At 47.0% G+C, this 16455-nt stretch overlaps 2 long non-coding RNA genes across 2 annotated transcripts in view; both read right to left on the bottom strand.

Moving 5' to 3' along the window:
• The window catches only part of LOC140388446 (uncharacterized), a 49383-nt gene extending 41708 nt beyond the window's left edge, over positions 1 to 7675 (bottom strand). The window contains exon 1 of the long non-coding RNA XR_011934191.1: positions 6704 to 7675. This is a non-coding gene — a long non-coding RNA (uncharacterized lncRNA). The remainder of the gene's footprint in view (positions 1 to 6703) is intronic.
• A 5817-nt stretch (positions 7676 to 13492) lies between these two features.
• Positions 13493 to 16455, bottom strand: part of LOC140387750 (uncharacterized) — a 111900-nt gene continuing 108937 nt past the window's right edge. The window contains exon 4 of the long non-coding RNA XR_011934001.1: positions 13493 to 14114. This is a non-coding gene — a long non-coding RNA (uncharacterized lncRNA). The remainder of the gene's footprint in view (positions 14115 to 16455) is intronic.

Raw genomic sequence — 16455 nt, 5'->3', positions numbered from 1 at the left:
CAATGTACAAGACATGAAGATCTATCAAGCTTATTTGAGCCACCAGAAGAAGACACTGAATGTCTACCCACTGTATGTGAGACAAGTGACGAAGAAATCACAATTCCCATACAGGGTGTGCAGGATCACAGCGAGACTGACATATCTCAGCTTGTCTGCACAGAAGCACTCAATAATCAGAGGACGGCCACCAAGAGTCAAGAGAGACCACATCAATAGAAATCCTGAAGATTTTGACTCCAGAAGAGGAGTACCAAGAGTCCAGAGAGGCCACGTCAATAGAAATCATGAAGATTTTGACTCCAGAAAAGGAGCACAAAGAGATCACAGATGATTCAAATGAACCTGAAATGATTCCAAAGAGGAGCACCTAGCAATCAATGATGATTCAAGTGAACCAGAAGTGACTCTAGAAGAGGAGTACCAAGTAAGCAAAGAAGAGGAATCGAATCCACCACAAATGACTGATGTCACCAACATCAATGCAACATCAGATCATTCTCACAATTCTCAAGAAGATACGCTCAATGTAGCAGATACCACAAAGGACACTGACACCAATAACTGTGACAATGACTCAAATCATCCACATGGCACACTCATTGAGCGCAACAAGAACAAAAACCACAAGAAGCACAGCAGAAACAAGAACAACAACAAAAACAACATGCAGAGCAACAAGAATGACAAAAGCAACAAGAAGCATCCCAGAAACAACAAGCACGACAAGAAAAAGAAGAAGAATAAAAGCAAAAACAACAAAAACAGAATCAACAAGCGCGACAGAAAGAACAACAAGAACGCCAACGAAAACAACAAAGACAGAAACGACAGTAACAACAACAATGAAACAACGACCTATACAACATGGTACAACTCTGCACGTGAAGGACAATGCCACAGCACACTGCGAAACAATGACAAGACTACAAACATGCCATGGCATGATAAAGAATCTCACAAATTCACATCTGCTCCAGAACAAACAAGCAAAACAGCTTTCACGAACGATGACATACAGAATCAATACCACAAACACAGGAAAAAGTCAAGGTCAGACAACGGTGCGACACAGAATCGCTACCCGCAATCAAATGGAACAGGGGAAAAAGGTGTCCACATCATTAAACGACTCATCAGCAAAGCAGCCGAGTCACGTTCTGACATCAACCAACTCTGTTATCGTACCGAGCAACCCCATTGAGCTCAGGACTGTCGCCAACGCAAATGCTCTTCGGCAGAGACATCCGGACAACCTACCGGCACAGCAATTCCGAGACCCCAGCGTCGCACCGGTTCTCAACGACATGCGGGCACTATTCTCTAAACAAAAACTATACTACGATTAACATGCAATCCCACTCAAGCCACTGACAGTAGGTGACACCATCAGAATCAGGGACCCAGAAGGCAGATAGTCTGAGTCAGCCACGGTGATCAGGCAGGAGGCACCACGGTCCTACATTGTCAAATCGTCTGCGTGAGTACGTTTTTGCCATAACCACCGGGATCTGTTAGAGATTCGACCTACAACGCCAGTATTTCCCACACTGGACCTGACCGAGTCCATTTGTCCACAGGACGTTCCTCGCCACACAACGCCAGACAGTACTCTTGATGACATCAAACCATCATCTCTACTACCACCGTTAAGACGCTCCAGCAGAAGCTGTAAGGCACCCGACCGGCTAGATTTGTAACGACACTTCAACACATGTACAAGGCGAATATGGACATTTCTCACGATGGACTCACAACACAGTTAATTGTTTCTGTATTACTTTTATCATTTTCACAGTGTGCAGATTTGCATATTCTCACCACTTGTTATGTACAGTTTTCTTGAGGCCAGTCTAGAAAACATGTCAAATAAAAGGGGGTGGATGTAGTGATCTGTACATCTGTACATACATCTGCACATACACTCGGGACAGATGTAACAGCCACAGCATCACTAGAGGGCAGCATCAGAGACGGGTATAAAGAGTCCAGCCCAAGGGAGGATCCGCCTCTTTCAGAAGCACAGGGCTAGTGAGCAGCAGCAGACAGAGACAGCTCAGCATAGGCAGTTTACCTTAGCTTCACTGGTCATACCTCTTGACTGTATTATATCTAGTTAAGCTCTGGAAACAGCACAAACCCATTGAATAAAGTATTTGTGTTAACTGGAAGTCTACAATCTTTATTCAGACTTAGAGAATAACATAGTATTCACCAGAGATGGTCTCAAAGATTGATGTAGTATTTGGGCTTTGCGCAACTTTGCCATTCACCATGGACTGAGCATTCATTCGGAAGATGTCTAGCCATCAGAAATGGACGAGCTAACGGAAAGTAATCTGGAACCTGATGCAGGCATACCTCCTGATGCAGGTGTGCATGTCCAGGCTCCAGGTGACGCAAGGGCCATTTAAGATCGCCTGACAGCTGCTGCTTTCAGACATTGAGCTTGTAAAATTAACAATTGATATGTCAAAACCCTCCCTCCCTCCCCCTCTTCCCTCCCCTCCCCTCGCCCACTCTTCCCTCCCCTTTACAAATAGACAGGACCGTTGTGTTTATGTGGTAAAATGAATTTTATTGACTGTTGTTTTTAAGTGCGAAAACATATTTTATTGCAAGAAATTTGCAAAAATTGAGGTAGTTTTATGTCATTGTTCAACTGATAAAGTTAAACGTTAACTTAAATGTTAACTAGTTTCAAAGTTTGGTATTTATAAAATTACTAAGGAGAAGGTTCTAGGGAACTGAAAGGTCTGAAGGTGGATAAGTCACCTGGACTGGATGGACTACACCCCAGGGCAGCATGGTAGCACTAGTGGCTAGCACTGTGGCTTCACAGTGCCAGGTTCCCAGGTTTGATTCCCCACTGGGTCACTGTCTGTGCGGAGTCTGCACGTTCTCCCCGTGTCTGCATGGGTTTCCTCCGGGTGCTCCGGTTTTGGCCCACAATCCAAAGACATACAGGTTAGGTGGATTGGCCATGCTAAAATTGCCCTTAGTGTCCAAAAAGGTTAGGAGGGGTTATTGAGTTACGGGGATAGGGTGGAAGTGAGGGATTAAGTGGGTCAGTGCAGACTCGATGGGTCAAATGGCCTCCTTCCGCACTGTATCTTCTATGTTCTAGGTCCTAAAAGAGATAGCTGAGGAAATTGTGGAGGCATTGGTGATGATCTTTCAGGAATCACTGGAGGCAGGAAGAGTCCCAGAGGACTGGAAAGTGGCTAATGTACCATTGTTTAAGAAGGGAGGAGGGAGGCAGAAGACGGGAAGTTATAGGCTGGTTAGCCTGACTTCGGTCACTGGTAAGATTTTAGAGTCTGTTATTAAAGATGAGATCGCGAAGTACTTGGAAGTGCATGGTAAAATAGGACTGAGCCAGCACGGTTTTGTCAAAGGGAGGTCGAGCCTGACAAATCTGTTAGAGTTCTTTGAGGAGGTAACAAGGAAGTTAGACAAAGGAAAACCAGAGGACGTGATTTATTTAGATTTTCAGAAGGCCTTTGACAAGGTGCCGCATAGGAGACTGTTAAATGAGTTAAAAGCCCATGGTGTTAAGGGTAAGATCCTGGCATGGATAGAGGATTGGCTGACTGGCAGAAGGCAGAGAGTGGGAATAAAGGGGTCTTTTTCAGGATGGCAGTCGGTGACTACTGGTGTGCCTCAGGAGTCTGTGCTGGGACCACAACTTTTCACAATATACATTAATGATCTGGAAGAAGGAACTGAAGGTACTGTTGCTACATTTGCAGATGATACAAAGATCTGTAGAGTGACAGGTAGTATTGAGAAAGCAAAGGGGCTGCAGAAGGATTTGGACAAGCTAGGAGAGTGGGCAATGAAGTGGCAAATTAAATACAATGTGGAAAAGTGTGAGGTTATGCACTTTGGAAGGGGAACTTAGGCACAGACTATTTTCTAAATGGGGAAATGCTTAGGAAATCAGAAGCACAAAGGGACTTGGGAGTCCTTGTTCACGATTCTCCTGAGGTTAACGTGCAGGTTCAGTCGGCGGTTGAGAAGGCAAATGCAATGTTAGCATTCATGTCAAGAGGGCTAGAATACAAAACCAGGGAGGTACTTCTGAGGCTGTATAAGGTTCTGGTCAGACACCATTTGGAGTATTGTGAGCAGTTTTGGGCCCCGTATCTAAGGAAGGATGTGCTGGCCTTGGAAAGGGTCCAGAGGAGGTTCACAAAAATGATCCCTGGAATGAAGAACTTGTCGTATGAGGAACGGTTGAGGACTCTGGGTCTGTACTCGTTGGAGTTTAGAAGGATGAGGGGGGATCTTATTGAAAGTTACAGGATACTGCGACGCCTGGATAGAATGGACGTGGAGAGGATGTTTCCACTTGTAGGAGAAACTAGAACCGGAGGACACCATCTCAGACTAAAGGGACGATCCTTTAAAACAGGGATGAGGAGGTATTTCTTCAGCCAGAGGGTGGAGAATCTGTGGAACTGAGATGAGGAGGAATTTCTTCAGCCAGAGGGTGGTGAAACTGTGGAACTATTTGCCGCAGAAGGCTGTGGAGGCCAAATCACTGAGTGTCTTTAAGACAGAGATAGATAGGTTCTTGATTAATAAGGGGATCAGGGGTTATGGGGGGAAGGCAGAAGAATGGGGATGAGAAAATATCAGCCATGATTGAATGGCGGAGCAGTCACGATGGGCCGCGTGGCCTAATTCTGCTCCTATGTCTTATGGTCTTATGGGGCGGGATTCTCCGATATCGGCGCGATGTCCGCCGACCGGCGCCAAAAACGGCGCGAATCAGTCCGGCATCGCACCGCCCCAAAGGTGCGGAAGTCTCCGCATCTTGAGAAGCCAAGCCCTCACCTTGAGGGGCTAGGCCCGCGCCGGACTGATTTCCGCCCCGCCAGCTGGCGGGAAAGGGCTTTGGTGCCCCGCCAGCTGGCGGGAAAGGCCTTTGGTGCCCCGCCAGCTGGCACGGAAATGACTTTGCCGGGCGGCGCCTGCGCGGGAATGTCAGCGGCCGCTCACGGCATCCCCGCGCATGCGCAGTGGAGGGGGTCTCTTCCACCTCCGCCATAGTGGAGACCATGGCGAAGGCGGAAGGATCGGTGGGCCCCGATCGCGGGCCAGGCCACCGTGGGGGCACCCCCAGGGGCCAGATCGTCCCGCCCCCCCCCCCCCCCCCCAGGACCCCAGAGCCCGCCCGCGCCGCCTTGTCCCGCCTGTAAGAGAGGTGGTTTGATTCTCGCCGGCGGGCCAGGCATTCCAGCAGCAGGACTTTGGCCCATCGCTGGCCGGAGAATCGCCGGGGGGGGGGGGGGCTCGCCAACCGGCGCGGCGCGATTCCCGACCCCGACGAATATCCGGTGCCGGAGAATTCGGCAACCGGCAGCTGGCGGGGCACCAAAGCCCCCGCCGATTCTCCGACCCGGCGGGGGGTCGGACAATCCCGCCCCCGGTCTTATTTTTGTTAATAAATCATTTCCATTAAACTTTACAAGCTTCTACAAATGTCTTACAGAAATATCAAAACACAACATTTAATTATGAGATAATTATAAATGAATAAGATAATTGAAGTAAACAAGTCAGAAACATAATAACATGAGTAACACGGTGGCACACTGGTTAGCACTGCTGCCTCACACCACCAGGGAACCGTGTTCCATTCAGACCTGGGTGACTGTGTGGTGTTAGCACATTCTCCGTGTCTGCATGGGTTTCCTAAAAACAGAGAATAGAACCATAGAATTCCGACAGTGCAGATGGAGACCATTTGGCCCATCGAGTCTGCACTGGGCCTTTAAAAGAGCACCCTACCTAGGCCCTATCCCCGGAACCTAACCTGTACCTTGCCGGACACTAAGGGGCAATTTAGAATGGACAATCCACCTAACCTATACATCTTTGGATTGTGGGAGGAAACCGGAGCACCCGGAGGAAACCCACGCAGACATGGGGAGATGAACGTGGGGCCCGTGCGCTGTGAGGCAACAGTGCTAATCAGTGCGCCACCCTGCCACCGCCGATTCCTCTGCATGCTTCAGTTTCCTCCCACAGTCCAAAGATGTGCAAGTTAGGTGGGTTGGCCTTTTCAAATTGCCCCTTAGTGTCCAAAGGTTAGGTGGGGTTATGGGGATTGGGCTGGGGCCTGGCTAGGGTGCTCTTTCGGAAGGTCAGTGCAGGCCTGGTGGGCCGAATGGCTTTCTTCTGCATGGCAGTGATTCTATGATTCTATAAACACAAGTCAAAAAAAAATTCAGATGTTACAAAGGTAGTGACAGCAAAAAGCACTGGAGCGCTTTTTAAATCTTATGACCATAATCTAAATTAAAACATACAAACACTTTTAAACATGCCACACGTAAAGATATACAATAATATAGCGCAGATTTAAATAGTTTCATTGATTTAAAACAAATACCAAAGCCTATGTTCACTTATAAATAATCATCTTTGATCATAAACATTTTAAAAAATTACTTTAAAAGAACCAATAACAACAGCAATGCCTGTGTACAAGAAAGAGCAAAAACAACCTATTAAAATACTTCTACATACCTTTAAAACACTTATTAAACATGTTGGGCTCGATTCTCCGCACCCCAACACCGAAATTGCAGTCAGTGGCAGGGCGGAGAATCCATTTTCGCGCACGAAATCGGGACCGGCGCCGGTTTCCCGATTCTCCGGGCCCCGGAAAGTGGTGGCGCATATCACCTACCTGCGGCCATTGCTGTAGGCACGCCCCGACATTCTCTACCCCCGACCGGTCGAAGCCCCGACGGCGTGGATCTAACATGGTCCTGCCGGTCAGGATACTAGCTTGGCTGCTGCGGACTCAGTCTGCGTCCACCCAGGTCAGGGGAAGGCCAATCGGAGGGCGGAGGGGCCTTATACACGGCCAGGCAATGTTTGGGCGGATGGTCAGGGTCAGGCGGAGAGCCGATCGGGGAGTCTATTTTTAATGTCCAGCTCCGCGGTCTGAGTCTGCCATGGATCACAAGGCAGCGACTGGAGGCTGCCGCCGTGTGCATGCGCGGCCTCCGACCCGGAAGTGCAGGGGCCTGTATCTGCAGCAAAAGTTGCTGGTTTTACGGCGGGTCCCTGCTAGCCCCCTGCCGGGCTCGGAATATGTGGGCCTTTCACGCCACAGTTTCTACGACGGCGTGGGTCCATGGTCCCAAAAACAGAGAATCCAGCCCGTTGTCTTTAATATAAATCTGAAATTCAAATCCTGTCCTAAGTGGGCGTTCCTGAAGCTGCTGCATCACAAGGGGACGTGGCTACATCGAAACTGCGGCACACTAGAGCCTGCGCAGACTATCGCGCTGCAGGCCCAAGGCTGCTGCTGGAGCAGGAAAGTTCATTGGGCTTTTCTGAGGGCAGGTAAGTGTGCAGTTTTCTCTCTCACTGTCGGCAACCCTTAGCTTTCTGCCAATAATCGGAAGTTACAGGTCATTATCTTTCCTTGTTTATCAGCACTAGAGACTTAATTGAAAACTCACCTCATGCATGAAAGCAGTAATTACATCATCGGTGGACTGGAGTGTTTTTTGAGGCAGTAAAGGGGAAAGATGGAGACATGGCAGAATACAAGTAACAGAGCAGAAGTAACATAGCAGAAGTAACATTTGTGCCACAAAATTGCGAGGCAAGACCATCTTCAGCAAGACTTATACTCCAGAGCTTGCCGCACCCCAAGCCAAGCTGTTCCAATACAGCTACAACACTGGCGTCTACTCAGCAATGTGGAAAATTGTCCAGGTGTGGCTTGTACACCCGAAACAGGACAAATTCAACCCAGCCAATTACCGACCTATCAGTCTACTCTCCATCAACAGCAAAGTGATGGAAGGAGTCATCAACAGTGCTATCAAGTGGCACTTACTCGGCAATAATCTGCTCACGGATGCTTAGTTTGGGTTCCGCCAGGGTCACTCAGCTCCTGACCTCATTAGAGCCTTGGTTCTAACATGGACAAAAGCACTGAATGCCAGAGATGAGGTGAGAGTAACTGCCCTTGACATCAAGGCAGCATTTGACCGAATGTGGCATCAAGGAGCCCTAGCTAAACTGGAGTCAGTGGGAATTAGGGGGAAAACTCTTCGCTGGTTGGAGTCATACCTGGCACAAAGGAAGATGGTTGGAGTCAATCATCTCAGCTCCAGGACATCACTGCAGGAGTTCCTCAGGATAAAGTTCTAGGCCCAACCATCTTCAGCTGCTTCATCAATGACTTCCCTTTCATCATAAAGTCAGAAGTGGAGATGTTTGCAGATGACTGCACAATGTTCAGCACCATTCGCGACCCCTCAGATAATGAAGCAGTCCGTGTCCAAATGCAGCAAGACCTGGACAATATCCGGGTTGGGCTGGAAAGTGGCAAGTTACATTTGCGCCACACAGGTGCCAGGCAATGACCAGCTCCTACAAGATAGGATCTAACCATCGCCCCTTGACATTCAATAAATTACCCTTGTTGAATCCCCCACAATCAACATCCTGGGGATTACCATGGATCAGAAACTGAACTGGACAAGCCACATTAATACTGTGGCTACCTGGGCAGGTCAAAGGCTAGGAGTCCTACGGTGAGTAACTCACGTCCTGATCCCCAAAGCCTGTCCACCATCTACAAGTCACAAGTCTGGAATACTCTCCACTTGCCTGGATGAGTACAGTTCCAAAAACACTCAAGCAGCTCGACACCATCCAGAACAAAGCAGGCCGCTTAATTGCTCCTCCTTCCACAAACATTCAAACCCTCCACCACCGACGAATAGTGGCAGCCGTGTGTACCATCTACAAGATGCACTGCAGTAACTCACCAAGGTTCCTTCGACAGCACCTTCCAAACCCACGACCACTACCATCTAGAAGGACAAGAGCAGCAGATACCTGGGAACCTCACCACCTGGAGGTTCCCCTCCAAGTCAATCACTATCCTGTCTTGGAAATATATCCCCGTTCCTTCCCTGTCGCTAGGACAAAATCCTGGAACTCCCTTCCTAACAACACTGTGGGTGTACCTACACTTGAAGGACTGCAGCGGTTCAAGAAGGCAGCTCACCACCACCTTCTGAAAGGAAGCTAGGGATGGGCAATAAATGCTGGCCTATCCAGCGATGCCCACATCCCATAAATTAATTTTTAAAAACATAGTATCAAACCTCTTGACACTCAGTGACATCACCATCGCGGAGTCTGCACATTCTCCCTGTGTATGCGTGGGTTTCCTCCGGGTGCTCCGGTTTCCTCCCACAAGTCCCGAAAGACGTGCTGTTAGGTGAATTGGACATTCTGATTTCTTCCTCAGTGTACCCGAACAGGCGTGTCGTGACTAGGGGCTTTTCACAGTAACTTCATTGCAGTGTTAATGTAAGCCTACTTGTGACAATAAAGATTATTCTTCACAATTATTATCTACAGCCTACTAGAAACGTACCTGGACCAGCCATATAAATACTATTGCTACCACAGCAGGTTAGAGGCTAGGAATGCTGCAGTGAGTAACTCATCTCGTGACTCCCCAAAGAAGATCCACCCTCTAGAAGGCACAAGTTAGAAGTGTGGTTGAATACTTCTACTTGCATGGCTGCGTGTAGCTCCAGCAATACTTAGGAAGCTCAATACCATCCAGGACAAAACAGCGCCTTGATTGGCACCCCATCCACCAGCTTTAACATCCACTCCTTCCGCCACCTACATTGGCAGCAGTATGTACCATCTAAAAGATGCACTTGAGCAACTCACCAAGGTTCCTTCGGCAGCCCCTTCCAAACCCACAACCTCTACCACCTAAAAGGCAGCAGACACATGGGAACACTACCGTCTCCAAGTTTCCCTCCAAACCACACGCCTTCCTGACTTGACATATCGCTGTTTTTTCACGGTCGCTGGGTCCAAATTCTGGAACTCCATTCCTAACTGCACTGTGAGTGTACCTGCATCACATGGGCTGCAGCGGTTTAAGAAGGTGGGTCACCCCTACCTTCTCAAGACAATGAGAGATAGGTAATAAAAATGCTGGCCTAGTCAACGATGCACGTGTACCACGAAAGAATAACAAAATGCATCACTCTGTCCTGTTATCGGAAAGAAGACAGAAGGCAGGCAGCGTTTGAAGAGAGAGAATTCCAACCAATATGGTTAGAATGAAGGTGAAGAATGAAGAGTTTGATCATAACGATGATATAAAAGTCTTGTTTAAAGCTTCAAGCTTAGCAGTGTCAGTTAAAAGAATTCCTAATATATATCACACTATTGAAATGAGATAACAATTGGCTTGCTGCATCTTTCTTTTAGATTCCTGTTTTTAGCCACAATGTTCCAATCTATTTCAAATAATTGCTGCTTTCTTCTGAAAAAGGGTCAAACAAGGGGTGGGGAGCATTGATGAGGATCAAGTTATGCATGAGTTCCTTACCAAATGCTGTTTGCTATTGTATTGGGAGCAATTAATTAAATAGATGTGACTTTTATACCTTTATTATATTTTTGTCTTTTAGGATCACTCAGAGAAATGCATTGTTCATGTTATCAATGGGCTATTTCTGGCATGTGCCATACAGTAGAAACTTGATTGTACATGTCACACACAAATTAAGATCAATATTTCTTTCTCTCCCATAAGGTGTTTCACTATGAGTCCTCCAGCAGATGGAGGCTGTATATTGGAGATTATCATAGTCCAAACCAGAGTCCAATACAAGAATATACTTTTCCCCAGGGTTTTTGAAAATTCATTTTACGGAATGTGGGAGTCACTGGCTCGGCAAGCATTTAATGCCCATTGCTAGTTGCCCTTCAGAAGGTGGGGGTGAGCTGTCTTCTTAAACTGCTGCAGTCCCTGAGGTGCAGGTACACCCACTGTGCTGTTAGGGAGGGAATTCCAGGATTTTGACCCAGTGACAGCGAAGGAACGGCGATGTATTTCCAAGTCAGCATGGTGAGTGACTTGGAGGGGAACCTCCAAGGTGGTGGTGTTCCCAGGCACCTGTTACTCTTGTCCTTCTAGATGGCAGTGGTCATGGATTTGGAAGGTGTTGTCTAAGGAACCTTGGTGAGTTCCTGTAGTGCAAGTTGTAGATGGTACACACGGCTGCCACTGTTCGAAGGTGGTGGAGGGATTGAATACTTACAGAAACAATCAAGAAGAATGCTTTATCCTGGATGGTGTTGAGCTTCTTGTGTGTTGCTGGAGCTGCACTCATCCAGGTGAGTGGAGAGTATTCAATTCCACTCCTGACTTGTGCCTTGTAGATAGTGGACAGGCTTTGGGGAGTCAGGTGGTGACTTACTTACCACAGGATTCCTAGCTTCTGACCTGCTCTTGTATCTGCAGTATTTATATGGCTAGTCCAGTTCCGTTTCTGGTCAATGGTAATGCCCGGGATGTTGATAGTGGGGGATTCAGCGATGGTAAAGCTATTTATTGTAAAGAGGCAATGGTTACCTCCTCTCTTGTTGGAGATGGTCATTTTCTGACACTTGAGTGGCGTGAATGTTAATTGCCACTTTTCATCCCAAGCCTTGATATTGTTCAGGTCTTGCTGCATTTGGACACGGACTGCATCAGTATCTGAGGAGTTGTGAATGGTGCTGAACATTATACAATCATCTGAAAACATCCCCACTTCGAACCTTATGGAGCCAAGGAATGCAGCAAGGTCATTGATGAAGTAGCTGAAGATAGTTGGGCCTAGATACTACCCTGAGGAACTCCTGCAGTTATATCCTGGAGCTGCGATGATTGACCTCCAACCACCACAATTATCCCCTTGGTGCCAATTATGACCATAACCCCGGATGCCCATTAGTTTTGCTGGGGCTCCTTGATGCCAAACGCAGTCAAGTGCTGCCTTGATGCCAAGGGCAGTCACTCTCACCTCTGGTATTCAGCTCTTTTGTCCATGTTTGAATAAAGTCTGTAATAAGGTCAAGAGCTGAGTAACTCTATCAGAACCCAAACTGAGCGTCAGTAAGCAGGTTATTGCTGAGTAAGTGCCGCTTGATAGCACTGTTGATTACCCCTTTCATCAAATTACTGATGATTGAGAATATACAGATAGGGTGGTAATTGGTCAAGTTGGATTTGTCCTGTTTCTTGTGTACATGACAGACCTAGGCAATTTTCCACATTGCTGGGTAGATGCTTGTGTTGTAGCTGTACTGGAACAGCTTGGCTAGGGACACGGCATATCCTGGAGCAGAAGTCTTCTGGCCTATTGCCGAAATATCGTCAGGGCCCATAGTCTTTGCAGTATCCAGTGCCTTCAGCCATTCCTTGATACCACATGGAATCAATCAAATTGGTTGAAGACTGACATCTGTGATGCTGGGGACCTCCGGAGGAGGCCGCGATGGATTGTCCACTCAATACCTCTGGCTGAGGCTTGTTGCAAATGTTTTAGCCTTATCTTTTGCAGAGATGTGCTGGGCTCCTCCATCATTGAGGATGGGGATATTTGTGGAGCTTCCACCTCCAGTGAGTTGTTTAATTGTCCACCCCCTTCACAACTGGATGTGGCAGGACTGCAGAGCTTAGATCTGATCTGTAGGTTGTGGAATTGCTTAGTTCCGTCTATTACTTGCTGTTAATCCTGTTTGACACACAGGTAGTCCAGTGTTGTGGTTTCATCAGGTTGACCCTTCATTTTTAGGTATGTCTGGTCTTGCACCTGGCATGTCCTCCTGCAGGAGACACAGTCTGGGGATAGGGGGTAGACCATTTAGGACGGAGATGAGGAGAAATTCTTCACCCAGATTGTGGTGAGATGTGGAATTCATTACCACAGGATGTAGTTGAAGCCAAAATATTGCAGTTAGCTATGAACTTGGGGTGAAGGCAATCAAAGGATATGGGGGAAGGCAGGATTAGGCTATTGAGTTGGATGATCAGCCATGATCCTAATGAATGGCGGAGCAGGCTCGAAGGGCCAAATGGCCTCCTCCTGCTCTTATTTTATATGTTTCTATGTTTCAAACGCCTAGAATTTGGAAAGAAAATATATATCTACCCACAACCTCTTCCATAAAACCTGTGATGCTCAGGCCCTCGTCTTTCTTACACCATAAAGTTTGATGTCCAAGTTGTTCTGTCATATTGCAATTAATATTAAAGCTTTAAATTATATTAATCATTGCACTTTAATTATAAGAAGCAAACCTATCTTGATGTGCAAATCTTTATAGCAATGGGAGCAGTAGATATTTACTGTCAGTCCGAGCAGGGTATTAAAGCCCCAAGGCTAGCATGTGATGATATTATCTGTCCATGGACAACTGTAGAAACCATTTTTCCCCTTACGGTCCTATAATAGTCAATAACTTCCATCTGTGAGGTAGGTTTGGTAATCAGTGGATTAAAGGTCAGGAAGGTTTCATAGAATAGGTTTCATAGAATTTACAGTGCAGAAGGAGGCCATTCGGCCCATCGAGTCTGCACCGGCTCTTGGAAAGAGCACCCTACCCAAGGTCAACACCTCCACCCTATCCCCATAACTCAGTAACCCCACCCAACACTAAGGGCAATTTTGGACACTAAGGGCAATTTATCATGGCCAATCCACCTAACCTGCACATCTTTGGACTGTGGGAGGAAACCGGAGCACCCGGAGGAAACCCACGCACACACGGGGAGGATGTGCAGACTCCGCACAGACAGTGACCCAAGCCGGAATCGAACCTGGGACCCTGGAGCTGTGAAGCAATTGTGCTATCCATAGGGCTACCGTGCTACCCATCCTAAGGGCAAGGGCTAAGGGCATCCCAAGGGCTAAGTTCTATAAGGGCAAACAATGTGGTCACCCAGACAGTGGAGACAAAAATCTATTGTTATGTTTTCTGCTTTGAAGGATTTATCTATATGCTCTATCTACTTTTATCTCCATCGTCTAATTATTCCACCTATTTTGATCAGGCAGGCACAACCCTGCTGAGAAATTCAATTGAGCAACATGTGTTTTTTTGAGTGAAATGAGGAACTCGTTCAGTATTGCATACTCGCCATGATTCTTCACCTGCCCATGATGGCCACTAGATCATTCTACACAGGAGAGGTACAGGGTGTATAGCTGGGTTCGGCCATCTCCACTCACCACCTCCTGCCACATGTTTCATTTGGTCATCACCTGCAAGAAACAAAGCACTGTGTTAGTGAGGTTGTGAGTGAAATTGTCAGTGGAATAGTAGCAGAAATTGCAGAATATGCGAGGAAGTGAAGTGAAATCTGGTGTAGTGCTTGTAGGAGAAAGTAGGGAAGCAGCGGATGAAGATATTGTGAGTAGCGTGGCTACACATGGGCATCGATGCATTGATGTGAGAATTAGCTCAAGTGGTAGAGCGCTAGCTTTGCATGTGAGAGATAGTGGGAGCGATGCCCACATTCTCCACTTTGATTTTCTGACACAGACACAATGGGCTGGAGGGCCTATTCTGCACGGTCGACCTCGAAGGCTCTACCTTGGCAACTCTGGCAAGGTCATTCAACTTTTTCTGCTTTGTAACCATATTCTGAGAGTTGATCTTCTGGCATTGTCCTTCTCAGCCTCTTGGTTCCCCCACCTCCGTGGACATATATGACCTATTGCGATCCCAGACCCCAACAGCATCTAGGATATTGGACTGAGACCCCGAGATTTTAGTTTATTTGAAAGACTGCGGAAAGAATGATTCACTCCGGGAGTGATTCCGTGAAAAAATAGCGCTTATGTATTTCTAAAACAAAACTTCATTATGGATACAATATTAAACTTTTTAACTTCACACCTGAAAAGCACGGCTTAATTACACCTTAATCACTGCGACTGAATTTCCCATTAGACAACAAGAAAAGAAACATACAGCTCTCAATCTATCTTACAGTGGGAGAATTGCGGACTCAGCATCAGACAGATCAGAATTCACCTCTTCTCTCCAAAGTTTCTCCAAAAAAACTGCCTCTCTAAAACTTTTTCAAATATCTCCCTGCATTTCTTGGCTCCACCCAGCAAAGACCGCATCTCCCTTTCAAGCTGAAAAACAAATAATCTCTGCAGGATGCAATGCATATCAATGCCCCAGGGACATTCCCAGTCAAACCACAGTCCATTAGTCCAGGCTGAAAAACACGTTCCTTTGTCAATTTCACCTTCTGGTTGCCAAAAGCACCCAGGCCCTGCAAAACAGAATTGCTTTTTTTTTTTAAAAACATGACCACTGCAGTCAAACACATTCTATCTCCAAACTTTTAACACTTAAATTGTCCAATACTTAGAATCCAATATTCCTAAAGTCTTCAAATCATAATAGACCCCCCCCCCCCACACACACACACATGCACAAGGGGAATCCCTCCCCCATACGCACAAGGGGAACCCCCCCTCCCCCAACGGATAACGGGAACCCCAATAGACATCCCCAGAGAGCTCCTGGGTGCTGACCCATTTAAAATTCAGACCTGGATCTTGACCAGTAAGGGAAAGGTTTGACGCGAGGTTTGACGCCCGGGGTGGAGCCCGATTTGGGGATGGCGTGCGATTCACCCGTTGAGTCTGGATCCATGCAGGGCGCAACAGGGTCGCTAAATCATGGGCAGCACGGTAGTATTGTGGATAGCACAATTGCTTCACAGCTCCAGGGTCCCAGGTTCGATTCCGGCTTTGGTCACTGTCTGTGCGGAGTCTGCACATCCTCCCCGTGTGTGCGTGGGTTTCCTCCGGGTGCTCCGGTTTCCTCCCACAGTCCAAAGATGTGCAGGTTAGGTGGATTGGCCATGATAAATTGCCCTTAGTGTCCAAAATTGCCCTTAGTGTTGGGTGGGGTTACTGGGTTATGGGGATAGGGTGGAGGTGTTGACCTTGGGTAGGGTGCTCTTTCGAAGAGCCGGTGCAGACTCGATGGGCCGAATGGCCTCCTTCTACACTGTAAAGTCTATGATGCCCAATATTTATAGCACTGACAATGGAATAAATATGATTGTCTTTTGAAATATATAATTATAAACCTGGCTTCTGACCAATGTTATAACAAGGAAATGAAAGGCACAAATTTACTTTCAATAATTTTATTGGTGCTAGTTGCTATTAACTATCTGCTGAGGTTAGCCACTGAATGCAAGTTAAGAGTGTTAATTTAATGCCTTTTCCTCTATCAATAGAACAAATGAAAATGTAGAAGCACGTCAACATTATTGGCTGGATCATTTACTTGTCAGACATTTTTAAACAATCAGGCTGTTGCATTGAAGGAGAACTGGCTAGTGAACAAAAGCACTCTTTGCTTTCGTGCTCGGAAACGCCCATATCATCTCAGTCATGATGCCTGTCAGGAGGGTAAAGCCATCCCTATTCATTAACTTGGGCATGCCTCACGTAAAAAGGTACAATGATAGAAATACCATGTAGTGAGGCCTTTCATCACAAGTAACACGCTTTGGTGGATCCATGAGGAAGATTTTCAGGCTCTACCTAAACAGAGCAATCAAGACCAAGG

The sequence above is a fragment of the Scyliorhinus torazame genome, chromosome 13, assembly GCF_047496885.1.
Source record: "Scyliorhinus torazame isolate Kashiwa2021f chromosome 13, sScyTor2.1, whole genome shotgun sequence".
Taxonomy (NCBI): Eukaryota; Metazoa; Chordata; class Chondrichthyes; order Carcharhiniformes; family Scyliorhinidae; genus Scyliorhinus; species Scyliorhinus torazame.
This window is presented reverse-complemented; position numbering and strand designations above follow the sequence as displayed.